This window comes from Mustela putorius, unplaced genomic scaffold, assembly GCF_011764305.1.
Source record: "Mustela putorius furo isolate JIRA1106 unplaced genomic scaffold, ASM1176430v1.1 tig00000196_pilon_pilon_pilon, whole genome shotgun sequence".
In the NCBI taxonomy this organism is placed as follows: Eukaryota; Metazoa; Chordata; class Mammalia; order Carnivora; family Mustelidae; genus Mustela; species Mustela putorius.
Window position 1 is genome coordinate 10076651 of NW_025421310.1, and position 12079 is coordinate 10088729.

The window sequence follows — 12079 nt, forward strand, 5'->3', positions numbered from 1 at the left end:
TGGCAGCTGGAGGGTGGGCTGGGCCCCAGGGGAGGGAAAGCCACCAGGAGGCCTGCCTTTGGCCTCTACCCTCAGACTCCCCCTTCTTCCTCATCCTCCTCCTGAGCTCCCAGCCTGCTTTCTGCTTTGCCAGGGAAGGAGACAAGCATTTATGCAGCACCTGCTGTATGCACCTGAAATGCCTCCTTGCCTCCTCTGGCACCCCTTCCTCTCCGCCCACTGCTGTTCTTCCTAAGCTTCTGGCTCCCATTCTTGGAGGAAAGGGGCATTTTTAAAGTTCCTAATGTTTACCAGGCAATTTCTGCACGGCCTCTGCACCTTCTACTCTTTTGCTCTCCTGTCCCTTCCACCCAGATGCCCTGCACTTCTTCCTGATCTGCCTGGTCTCCTGGGAAGAGAATGCACACTGGTGCGGCACCTACTGTGTGCTCGGAAATTTACACTGTTTCCTCTCCTTCCACACTTTTTTCTCCCTCAATTCCTTTCTTCTCTCTCTCCTGATTTCCTATCCTTTCTGACATTCTGCTCCCTCGGGGGGGTGCGGAGGCAGGGAGGAAATGAACACATACTGAGCACCTACTGTGTGCCAGGTAGTTTACACATCTTTTCTTCCTTCCTCATACCTTCTTCCTTCCTCTTCTCTCCTCTGTCCCCTTGTCTTTCTGGGCTCTCTGCTCTCTTCCAAGGCAAAGAACAGACATTTACTGAGCACCTGTGGTATGACAACCAATTGCCTGTGCCTTCTCTACTCTCCTCTCACCCTCCCTTTTCACTGACCTGTGGTCTCTGCTATCTTTGCCAGGGAAGGAAACTGGCATTTATTGAGCACCTATCCTTTGCCAGACAATCTCCTTATGCCCCCTCCGCTCTCAATTCTCCCTGTTTCTTCATTTCTGCCCCATCTGCTCTTTCTGGGGGAAGAGAACAAGCAAGGATGGGCCACCTACTGTATATCAGGCAATTAATGTCTCATCTCATCTCCTCTTGCCTTTATCTCCCTGCCCCTCTCCCTCTGCCGGCTTCTCCCTTCCCCGCATTCTCTAGGCCCTCTTTTAAGGAAGACAACAAGCATTTACTGAGCACCTCCTGTGTGCCCCATGATTTGCTGGTACTGTCTCCTCTGTGTGCATCCTCTCCTTTGCCAGTTCTTGAAGTTACCTTCAACTTCTGGTCTGCCAGCTTTACGGGTTCCTATGCAATCAGCCTCCTTAGCCAATTTTCCTTTCCCCTTGCCTGTGCCTTCACCTTCCTTTCCTTTTGCTCTCTCCACCCCCTTAGGAAATCAATGTGCATTTATTGAATGCTTCCTGGGTGCCCACAGCCTAACATATACACACTCTCTTCTCATTTCCTCTCCTGGACCCCTTCTCTCCTCCAGCTTCTCCACTCTTCTCCGCCCTGTCTGCGCTCCTGGAAGAGGAAATAGGCATGCATTAAGCGCCTACTGTGTGCTGCTCCTTCATATACCCTGTCACTGCCTCACAGGCTCTGTTCTTCCTTCTCTCTTCCTCCTCTCTGCTTTCTTCACTCCTCCTGGCTGCTGCTTCTGTGCTCACTACCATGGAGGGTTATGGGTATGTATTAAGCACCTACTGTGTGTCCAGTCCCTTCCCTCACAGCTTCTCCTACTCATTCTTTCTGCTGGAGCTTCCCCTCCCTATCTTTCTTGTTTCTCCTGGGAAAAGAACACTTAATAAACACCTACTGTATGCCCAGCAATTTGCATCACTGACTCTCTCCTTAGGCTGCTTTTCCTCTCTGGTGGTTTCTTCACTTTCTTTCTGACTTGTCTCCTCTCTCTGGAAGACTGGAATGGACATTTATTGAGCACTGACTATGTGCTGGGCTCTAAATAAGCACAGCCTCCCACCCCTCACAATCTCCTTCCTCCTTTCCCTTCCTCTCTGCTGCCTCTTCTGTTCCTTCCTGCTGTCAGTGCTCTCCAACCGAAAAGGGCGGGGGCACTAATTAAGCACCAACTGTGTGCTAGGTAATTTACACACACTGACCCCTCTCATTAAACCTTTTATTCTGCCCTGCCCCTTCCACTCCACTGGCTTCCTCTTTTTTTGTTGTTGTTCCTTCTCCGTAGTAGAAGTTCTGAATTTTCTAGGCAGAAGGGATGTAGGGCTACTCTAGAGTCTCAGTCACCACCACTGGAGAAGCAGATCGTCTTCCCCTCACAGTGATGGTGACAACAGATTTCAGCTCCAATTTGATTTCTTCATTAAAAAAAAAAATGTGGATAATAGCCACTCTCTGGTGTAGGGGAGGCGCAAGGGGACTGAGTTAAGACCAAGAGAGAAAGTAAGATAGAAAATAATAGAACAGAACATGGGAAGTAGCTAGTGCCCAATGGAGGAGGTGCTGGTTCTTCTGGCCACGAAGCCGTAAGTTACTCTCTCCCTGCCCTGCGGCCTGCTGCCAGGCTCCCACCGCCTGGAGCAGCAGATAAGGACTGGCAGTCAGGAGGGAAAGGGAACTTTCCTGCCAGTCTCCCCGCCTCTGAGTGTCTGTCCCACTGCAGTTCTCTTGTCTGTTTCCTCTCTCTCTCTTTCAGACTTCCTCAGACTCTCTCTCTCCCTCTCTGACTTTCTCAAAAACTCTCTCACTCCCTCTCTCTGATTCTTAGACTCTCTCAGACTTCTCCAGACTCTCCATCTCGGACTACCTGAGTCTCCCATGCTCTCACTCTCTCTCTCTCTCACTTGTTCTTTTCCCTCTCTCTCTCAGACTTTCTCAAACTCTCTCTCCCTATTTATTTTTTTTTCTTTTTTTAAGATTTTATTTATTTGACAGAGAGAGAGATCACAAGTAGGAAGAGAGGCAGGCAGAGAGAGGGGAGGAAGCAGGCTCCCTGCGGAGCAGAGAGCCCGATGCGGGGCTTGATCCCAGGACGCTGGGATCATGACCTGAGCCGAAGGCAGAGGCTTTAACCCACTGAGCCACCCAGGCACCTATTTCTCTTAGACTCTCTCTTTTTTCTCTGTCTCTCAGACTTCCTCAAACTCTCTCAAACTCCCTCTTTTTCTCTTTGACTCAGACTTTCTCAGATTCTCTCAGACTTTAAGACTCTCTCTGACTCTTTCTGACTCTTCCTCTCTCAGACTTTCTCACTGATTCTCTCACTTTCTCTGAGCCTGTCTCAAACTCTCCCTCTGACTGACTCTCTGATTCTCAGACTCTTTTAGACTTTTCCTCTCAAACTTTCTTACTCTCTAATTCTTTCCCTCAGCCTCTCCCTCTCAGATTTTCTGACACACGCTCTATCTCTTAAGACTCTCCCCCTCTGAGATTCTCTTTCTCTGACTTTCTCAGACTCTCACTCCCAAACTCTCCCTCTCTCAGACTTTCACAAACTCTCTCCCTGATTCTCTTAAGACTCTCTCTGACTTTTTCTCTTTCAGATTCTTTCTCAGACTCTATTTCTCTCACTCACACTATACTTTCTGAGACTCTCAAACTCTTTCAGACTCTCCTTCTCTCAGACTCTCTCTCCCAATCTCAGAGTGTCTCAAACTCCCCCTCTCTCAAACTTTCTCTTTCTCTCAGACTCTCTCTCTTTCTCTTTTTGACATTCTCAGACTCTATTTCTGTCTCAGACTCTCTCAGACTCTGTCTTTCTCAGGCCCTCTATCCCTCTCTCATTCTCTCAGACTTTCTCTCCCTGACTTTCTCAGACTCTTTCTCTCTCAGACTGTCTCAAACTCCCCCTATCAGACTCTCTCTGACTTTCTCAAACTCATTCTCTGACTCTCTTTCAGACTCTCCCTTTCTGATTCTGACTTTCCCTCTCAGACATCTTTCTCCCTCTTTCTCACACTATCTCACACTCGCCCTCTCTTTCTCTCCCCCTCAGACTCTTTCTCAGACCCTCCCTCTCTCATTCTCTCTCGAGTTCTCAGACTTTTTCACTCTCTCCCAGACTCTCAAAGTTTCCTTCTCTCAGATTGTCTCAAATTCCCCCAACTCTTTCGCTCTCTGACTTCCTCAGACTCTCTCAAACTCTTTCTCTCAGACTTTCTGAGACTCTCTCTTTCTCTCTGACTCAAACTCTGATTCTCTCACTCTCTCTGACTCAAACTCTCTCTCGGACTTTCTTAGACTGTCTTTCTCTCTCAGACTTTGACTCTCAGACTCTCCTCTCTCTCAGTCTGTCTCACACTCTCCCTCAGACTCTCTCTCCCTCTCTCAGACTGTCTCTCTCTGACTCAGATTCTGTCTCTCTCTCTCCCACTCAGACTCTCCCTCAACTCTGTGTCTCATTCGGACTCTCAGACGGACTCTCTGACAAACTCTCTTTTTCAGACCCTATCAGACTCTCTCTCTGACACTCTGTGACTCTCAGGCTCTTTCACTCAGATAGTCTCTCTCTCTCTCTTTTTTAAAGATTTTATTTATTGACCCAGAGAGAGAGATCACAAGTGGCAGAGAAGCAGGCAGGAGAGGGAGGAATAAGCAGGCTTCCCGCAGAGCAGAGAGCCTGATGCGGGGCTTGACCCCAGGTCCCTGGGACCATGACCTGAGCTGAAGGCAGAGGCTTAACCCACTGAGCCACCCAGGCACCCCTCACTCAGATTCACACACACACACACACACACACACACACACACACACACTCAGATTCTTTTTCAAACTCTCCCTCACTCAGACTTTCTCAGACTCTCTCAAACTCTCTCTCCCTCTGACTTCCTTGACTATTTCTCTCTCTCAGACTCACCCAGACTTTCTGAGACTCTCTCTGACTCTTCCTGATTCTCTCAGGCTCTTTCTCCCTCTATTCTCAGAATCTCACACTCTCCCTCTCTCAGACTCTCTCAGATTTTATCTCCCTCTCAGACTCTCTCTCTCTCTCATTCTCTCTCCCTCTCAGACTTCTTCACTCTCTCCCAGACTCAAACTTTCCTTCTCTCAGATTCTCTCAGACTCTTTCTCTCTCAGATTGTCTCAAACTGCCCCCACTCTCTCACTCTCTGACCACTTCAGACTCTCTCAAACTCTTTCTCTCAGACTTTCTCAGACTCTCTATTTCTCTCTCAGACTTTGAGACTCTCTCTCTGACTCTCCCTCTTTCTCTCTGACTCAAACTCTCAGACTGTCTTTCTCTCTCAGACTCTCCTTCTCTCTCTGTCTCACACTCTCCCTCAGACTCTCTCCCTCTCTCAGACTCTCTGACTCAGATTCTGTCTCTCTCTCCCTCCCACTCAGATTCTCCCTCAGACTGACTCTTTGACAAACTCTTTTTCAGACTCTCTCTCTCTCTGTGACTCTCAGACTCTTTCACTTCGATTTTCTCTCTCTCTCTCACACACACACACTCTCTCTCAGTCTTTCACTCAGACTTTCTCCTCAGACCCTCTCATTCTCTTAGACTCTCAGTTTCAGATTCTCTATAACTATGTGTGTGTGAGTCTCTCTTTCACTCAGATTCTCTCTCTCTGACTCTCTCCCAGATCCTCTCAGTCTCTTTCTCTGACTCAGGTTCTGGCTCTCTCTGGCTCTCTCTCTGATTCTGTCTCCCTCTCTCAGTCTCTCTCTGTGTGACTGACTGTCCCTCTGACTCTGCCTCTCTCTCAGATTCTCTCAGACTCTCTCCCTCTCAAACTCTTAGATTCTCTCTCTCTATCTCTCTTCCAGACTCTTTCCCTCTCTCAGATTCTCTCTCTCTATCAGATTCTCTCCCTCTCTCCCTCTCTGATTCTGTCTCCCTCTCTCAGACTGTCTCTCTGTGTGACTGTCCCTCCAACTCTGCCTCTCTCTCAGACTCTCTCTTCCTCTCAAACTCTGTCTCTCTCCCAGACTCTTTCCCTCTCTGTTTCTTTCTCTCTCTCTCTCTGACTCTCTCTCCCTCTCTCAGACTCTCTGATTCTGTCTCCCTCATCTCAGACTGTCTCTCTCTGTGTGACTGTCTGTCCCTCCGACTCTGCCTCTCTCAAATTCTCTCAGAGTCTCCCTCTCAAACTCTCTGTCTCTCTTTCCCAGACTCTTTCCCTCTCAGATTCTCTCAGTCTCTCTGACATTCTCTCCCTCTTTCTCCCTCTCTCAGACTCTGTGATTCTGTCTGACTCTCAGGTTCTCTCCCTCTCTTAGACTCTCTCTCTCTCTGACTCTCCCTCTCTCAGATTCCCTCTCAGACTCTCATTCCCTCTGTCTCTCTTCATCTTTTTCCTTTCTCACCTCTTTTCCTCTGTCCCCCACACAGTTTGTCTCTGCCCTGTCTATGACACACACACACTTTCCTCCTCACACTACTTTCTGGTTTCCTTTGCTCACACTTTTTTGATTGTGCCTTGCTTCTCCTCCTCCTCTCTTCTCTGTCCTGATCTACGTCTCTCCCTACACAGGTCTTCTCTATTCCTCTCATTATGCTCCTCAGAACTACCCTTTATTTCACACACACACACACTTCTCCTGTTTCTCCCAGAAACCATGCGCTTGTCGTTCTTCACCTTCATCCACCCCAACCCCACCTGTCTGGCTTCCGGTCCTGCGGCTCTCACCCTCTCTGGAAGCTTATCTCCTTTCCTCAGGACCCCACCTCACATTCTCCTCCCCCTGCGCTTCACTCTGACGGGTTGCCAACTCGGTCCCTTCCCTCCCCAGTAGGTATGGGAGGGGCATCCTGGAGCCTAGAGCTTCCTGCTCCGTCCAGTTGCCACAGCAGCTCTGACCCGAGGGCCGCTCTGGGGCACCGTGTGGCGCCCTCCCCACCCCCCACACGCTGGTTGACACCCCGCACCCTCTTCCCTCCCTCGGTTCACACCGCCCCCCCCCCCCCCCCGCCCCGCGTCCGTCTGGTTGTAGTCAGGGAGCGCCTCTTTTCCTGCTTTCCGCTTCCCATCCCCTTCTCCCCTCTGTCCTCCTGTCTCTCACACAGACACGGGGTCCATGGGGTCTCCTATCTGCCCCCGCCCCCAGTCTAACCACACTCCGATTCCGCTCTTCCTGTACCTTCTTTTCATCGATTCTTTTACTCTTCTCTCCTCCGTCTTCTCCCCAACTCGCCTTCACCCGCCAGGGCCCTTCCCGCCATTCCATCTCTAACCCACTTTCCTGGACAGTCCCCCCCACCAACTTTCCTTGACCATTTTTCTGCCTCTTCACGCCCCCCGAGCGCCTCGCCCACACTCTCCGGTCTCCCCGTCTCTCTTCCTTCCACATCTGCTCCTCCCCCCGTGGGCTGCCCCCCCCCCCCCCCGCCACCTCCAACGGCCGGGAGGCCCCTCTGGCACCTACGGAGCGGGCTGGACGTCCCGGCGAGCTGGTGACACGCGTCTCCTGCCTCCGAACAAACGGCCCCGCGATTTGCGTTTGACACGACGCGAAACTCGTGTCACGACCTGCCCGCTCCGGGGACCAGGAGCCCGCCGGTATCTGCAGCTTCTCGCGCCCCGGGACGGGGAGCACGGCCCGCGCTCAGGACCGGCGTCTCCTCGCGGGAGGCGGACGCCTTCCCTTCCCTCTTCTCCAGTTCTGGCTCCGTGCACCCGCGGTCCCCTTCCCCGCCCGCTCTCGCCCGGCACCGCGGGCTCGGCACGCTCTCCGTTTCCCCAGCCGTCGCGCCTGTCTCTCCCTGGGCGGCGGCCGGGCGCGCAGGAGCGAGCGGGCTCTTGGCTGCCGGGTGTGAGCCCCGCGTGCGCGCCTCCCGCCGCCTCTCCCGGGCTTCCCGGCTCCGCCACCTCTGGCCGCTCTTCGCGCCCTGGTTTCCCTCCGCCCCTTCTCTTCCTAGCACTCTCCCGCGTTGCGATCCCGCCACCCGCACTAAACACCTCACTCCTCTCAGTTCGGGCTTCGACGTTTTCCTCTCAATTTTCTTCCACTTCTCTCTCACCTCCTCTCCCCGCGCCCGGCTCCTCGCCCTTCCCTCACACCCCTTCTTTCTCGGCCTCTTCCCGCCTCTGCTCTTCTCTTTCCTGCCGGCCGCTCGCACGCTCGCTGTCTCTCCACACTCCCGTATTCATTTTTCTCCTTTTCTCTCTTACCCGCCTGCTGTGTTCCCTTCCTCCGCTTTCCTTCCTTCTGCCTGCTCTGCTCTACTCCCGTCCCGCTCGGCTTTGGCCTTTGCATCCGGGCCGCCAGCAAGCTCTCCGCTCCTTGCTTCCCTTTCCCTTTCCTTCCCCTCTCCCCTCCCGCCGTCTGGGCCTTCTTACCCCGTCTGCCTTGGCTGCTCGAGGGCCGCTCTTCCGCCAGGCCTTCCATTTCCGACTCTGTCCCATGGTCTCTCTCCCTCCTTCTCCTTCCCCCAGCCTCGCTCTCCCCGCCACGGTCTCCTTTCCTCACCCCTCTCTGCCGGCTTCGCTCGGGACCGCCCCCCACCCCAGCGTGTCTCTCGCTTCCTTTTCCCCTCTCCTCATTCGTTTTTTCCCCCTACACTTTCTCTTCATCTTTCCTCTTTGCTCATCTCCATCCCTTCTCTCCCCCCACTTTTCTCTCTCCCCACCCTTCCAATCTCTCTCGCTCTTTCCTTTCTCTCCTTTTTGATCTGTCACCTCTTCTCTCCTGCCACACTTCTCCCCTCCACTGGCCGCCTTTCCTCTGCACCTTGTCTCCCAGTGTCAGGGAGGCCCCTCCAGGCTCTGCCAGCCACATCCTCTCCCTTTGCCTCCCCTCCTTCCCTCTCCCTTCCTGAAGTTCGGAGCTGACATCCTCCCAGGGATCTGCGCAGCCTGGAACAGGGCTGCCAAGCCAGGCCTTCCCACCCCCACCCCACCCCCGAGGGTGGAAGGGCCTCTGTGACACCCATTTTCTCTCTTTTCTGTCTGTCCCGGATGCTGCCCACTGCCTGGAGGAAGGACGCCTGCCCCCGGCCTAGGAAGGAGGAACCGGCCTAGGAAGGAGGAACCGAGGAGTTGGCTCAGAGATAAAGACACTTGCATGTAAGTGCCAGGGCTGGGAAGGGCTGAACCACCCTGCAGTTGGCCAGGAAGTGGCTCCTTCTCCTCTCTCCTGATCCCTCAATTTCTCTCTGAGTTTGCTGAGAAGGAGGCTGCCTCCTCTCTGCCCCAATTCTCCCCAACCTGCCACCATCTTCTCTTCCTCAGGAAGCATGGAGCATGGGAGGACTTCATTTTGCAGTTGGGAACACAGGAACCCGTGTTCCTGAAGACCAGCACCTGCTAAGACAGAGGCTTCATGGGAACCCCAACCTTCTCAAGGGCCAAGAGCACCCCCTGAAAAGCTCTTTTCTTCAGAGAGAGGGTCCACATGGGCCTGACCTCCCCAGAGTATCCAGCCGAGCATGCCATGGGCCTGAGGGGCATTCTCAAGCAGGGTGAACTCTTTTATCGCCACCTACTGATAGAGGACAGAACTGTTACCAAGCTGTATTAGATACCAGAAATGGTCTCAAGCAAAACTCTGCAAAAATGACAATTTTTACTCCTGGTCAATATGGTACGGTACCCAGCAAGCTTCATAGCGTGCCAACGTACACCTCCAGACTGACTTCGTGTTTTCAAGTCATCCTACGGCTGGCTTCTCCTCTGCACTGCCACAGAAATACATACATGACCACTGTGGGAAACTAAGGAAGGTGGGATTTGCTTTACAGTTTGCTTGGGAGCCTATTTCTAGAAATCAGGCCAAATCGAGTTTTTCTTTGTAATGACACCATTATGCCTTGCTGACTGGGAGGTGGGTGCAGGCAAAGATGAATGACTGACAGCTAAAGAGGCCTCAGGGACAGGTCCCCGATTCTCACCATGGCATCTCTCTGATGGGTTAAATAAAGGCGCCTATTGAACTCCTTCCAAAAGCCACCTGCTACAATGCTCAATTTGGGATAGTAAAGTCTTCAAATACTAAAGTTAGCCTTATATATTTTAAAAGATTGCCTGTCCTATAACTGCACTAAGTATACCTAAATGCTGGGCTGGGGAAAAGGGTTTCCTAAATACCAGAGAGCAGGTAACATTTTGTGGGGCAAAGAAGTGCATCCAAAGGGCAAGGCAGGAAACGAGAGGGAGGCCGTCCTTTCACTGAGCATTTACCTTGCAGGTGCTCTCACATCTTGGACCACAGGTTAGGAGGCCGGGGGAAAGGCACAGGAGGGAGACACTGGGCACTGAGCTCCGTGGAGATGGAGAGACAGAGACAGAGGGGGCATAGAGGGTGGTATCTGAGGGACTCATTAAGGCTGGGAGGTGCTCCTCAGTGAGGCTGAAAAAGAGGAACAGACTGGAAACTTAAGACACTTCCAAAGCCAGGCTGAGGGGCTGGGACTTTGCCCTGAGGGCACTGGGCAGCCATGGGAGGGCTAGGAACAGAGGAGGAGTGAGGGGGGCAGCTTTGGTGTCAGAAGTCCCCCCACAACCCTCCTACACTGTTGGTGGGAATGCAAGCTGGTGCAGCCACTCTGGAAAACAGCATGGAGGTTCCTCAAAATGTTGAAAATAGAACTGCCCTATGACCCAGCAATTGCACTATTGGGTATTTACCCTAAAGATACAAATGTAGTGATCCAAAGGGACACATGCACCCGAATGTTTATAGCAGCAATGTCCACAATAGCCAAACTATGGAAAGAACCTAGATGTCCATCAACAGATGAATGGATCAAGAAGATGTGGTATATATACACAATGGAATACTATGCAGCCATCAAAAGAAATGAAATCTTGCCATTTGCAACAACATGGATGGAACTAGAGCGTATCATGCTTAGCGAAATAAGTCAAGCAGAGAAAGACAACTATCATATGATCTCCCTGATATGAGGAAGTGGTGATGCAACATGGAGGCTTAAGTGGGTAGAAGAATAAATGAAACAAGATGGGATTGGGAGGGAGACAAACCATAAGTGACTCTTAATCTCACAAACAAACTGAGGGTTGCCGGGGGGAGGGGGTTTGGGAGAAGGGGGTGGTATTATGGACATTGGGGAGGGTATGTGATTTGGTGAGTGCTGTGAAGTGTGTAAACCTGGTGATTCACAGACCTGTACCCCTGGGGATAAAAATATATGTTTATAAAAAATAAAAAATTAAAAAAAAAAAAAAAAAGAAGTCCCCCCACGAGGCCAGGGAGGAAGCTGGGCTGAAAGGTCCAGGTAGGGAAGGATGAGGCCAGGGTTGGGGCCATGGGGGACAGGACAAGGGGTGAGGCAGGAAGGGGTGAAGCAGAGTCGGGCAATGCAGTGATCCAGCCAATGAGGCCAAGCAGACGGTGGCACCACTTATTGGGTAGGATTCCTGCAGGACCTCCGACTGCGGGCGGATGGGTGGCAGAGACTCTATGGGCAGCACTGCCTGGGGAAGGAGCCGGGGGTCTGGAGACCAGGAGGGGAGTCTCAGCGGGAGACGGGTTTGAGGATAGTCAGTAAGAGGGGCTCCAGTGTGGATGGGAGGTGCCCGACACTGCCCCAGCAAGTCCTCCTCTGGCAGCATGTCCTGCAGACATACGTGCATGTGTGCACACGGAGATCCCTACAGCTCTGCTTGCAACAACCTGAGGGTCCCTCCACGGGGACCAATATTGTCACCTCCGAGCCAGCCACATCACAGGAGGAGGATGCACTTTAAAGCCAAGGTGGAAACCTCTCCAACTCAGAGAGAGAAAGAGGAAAAAAAACCAACAACCTAGAACTACAGGGCACCTGGGCGTATGAGTTTGTTAAGCATCTGCCTTTGGCTCAGGTGATGATCCTGGGATCGAGTCCCACAACAGGATCCCTGTTCAGGAGGAAGTCTGCTTCTCCCTCTGCCTCTCCCCACACCACCCTGTTGTGCACTCTAGTAAATTAATCTTTAAAAACAAAAAGAAAAAAAAACTAGAGCTACACATTTTTGTAAAAATGATTTACATAGACGTTTGCTTGTTTATGTAAAGAGTATCTCCAGAGCTATGAGCAGGAGACTGGCCAGTCAGGCCGCCCTCAGTGAGGGGAACAGGTACCAGGCTGCGCTGAGCAGAAGGCTCTTGGCTTTGGATCCTACAGTATCTTTTGAGTTTCGTGCTATATCCCCAGACACCCTGGTCAAGAAAACGAAATAGTAAGTGAGCTCTCCATGAAGAGGCAAGTATTAGAAAAGATGCACGAGGACAGAGCCTCATGGAGACTGTGCCAACTCAGACAGTGGCT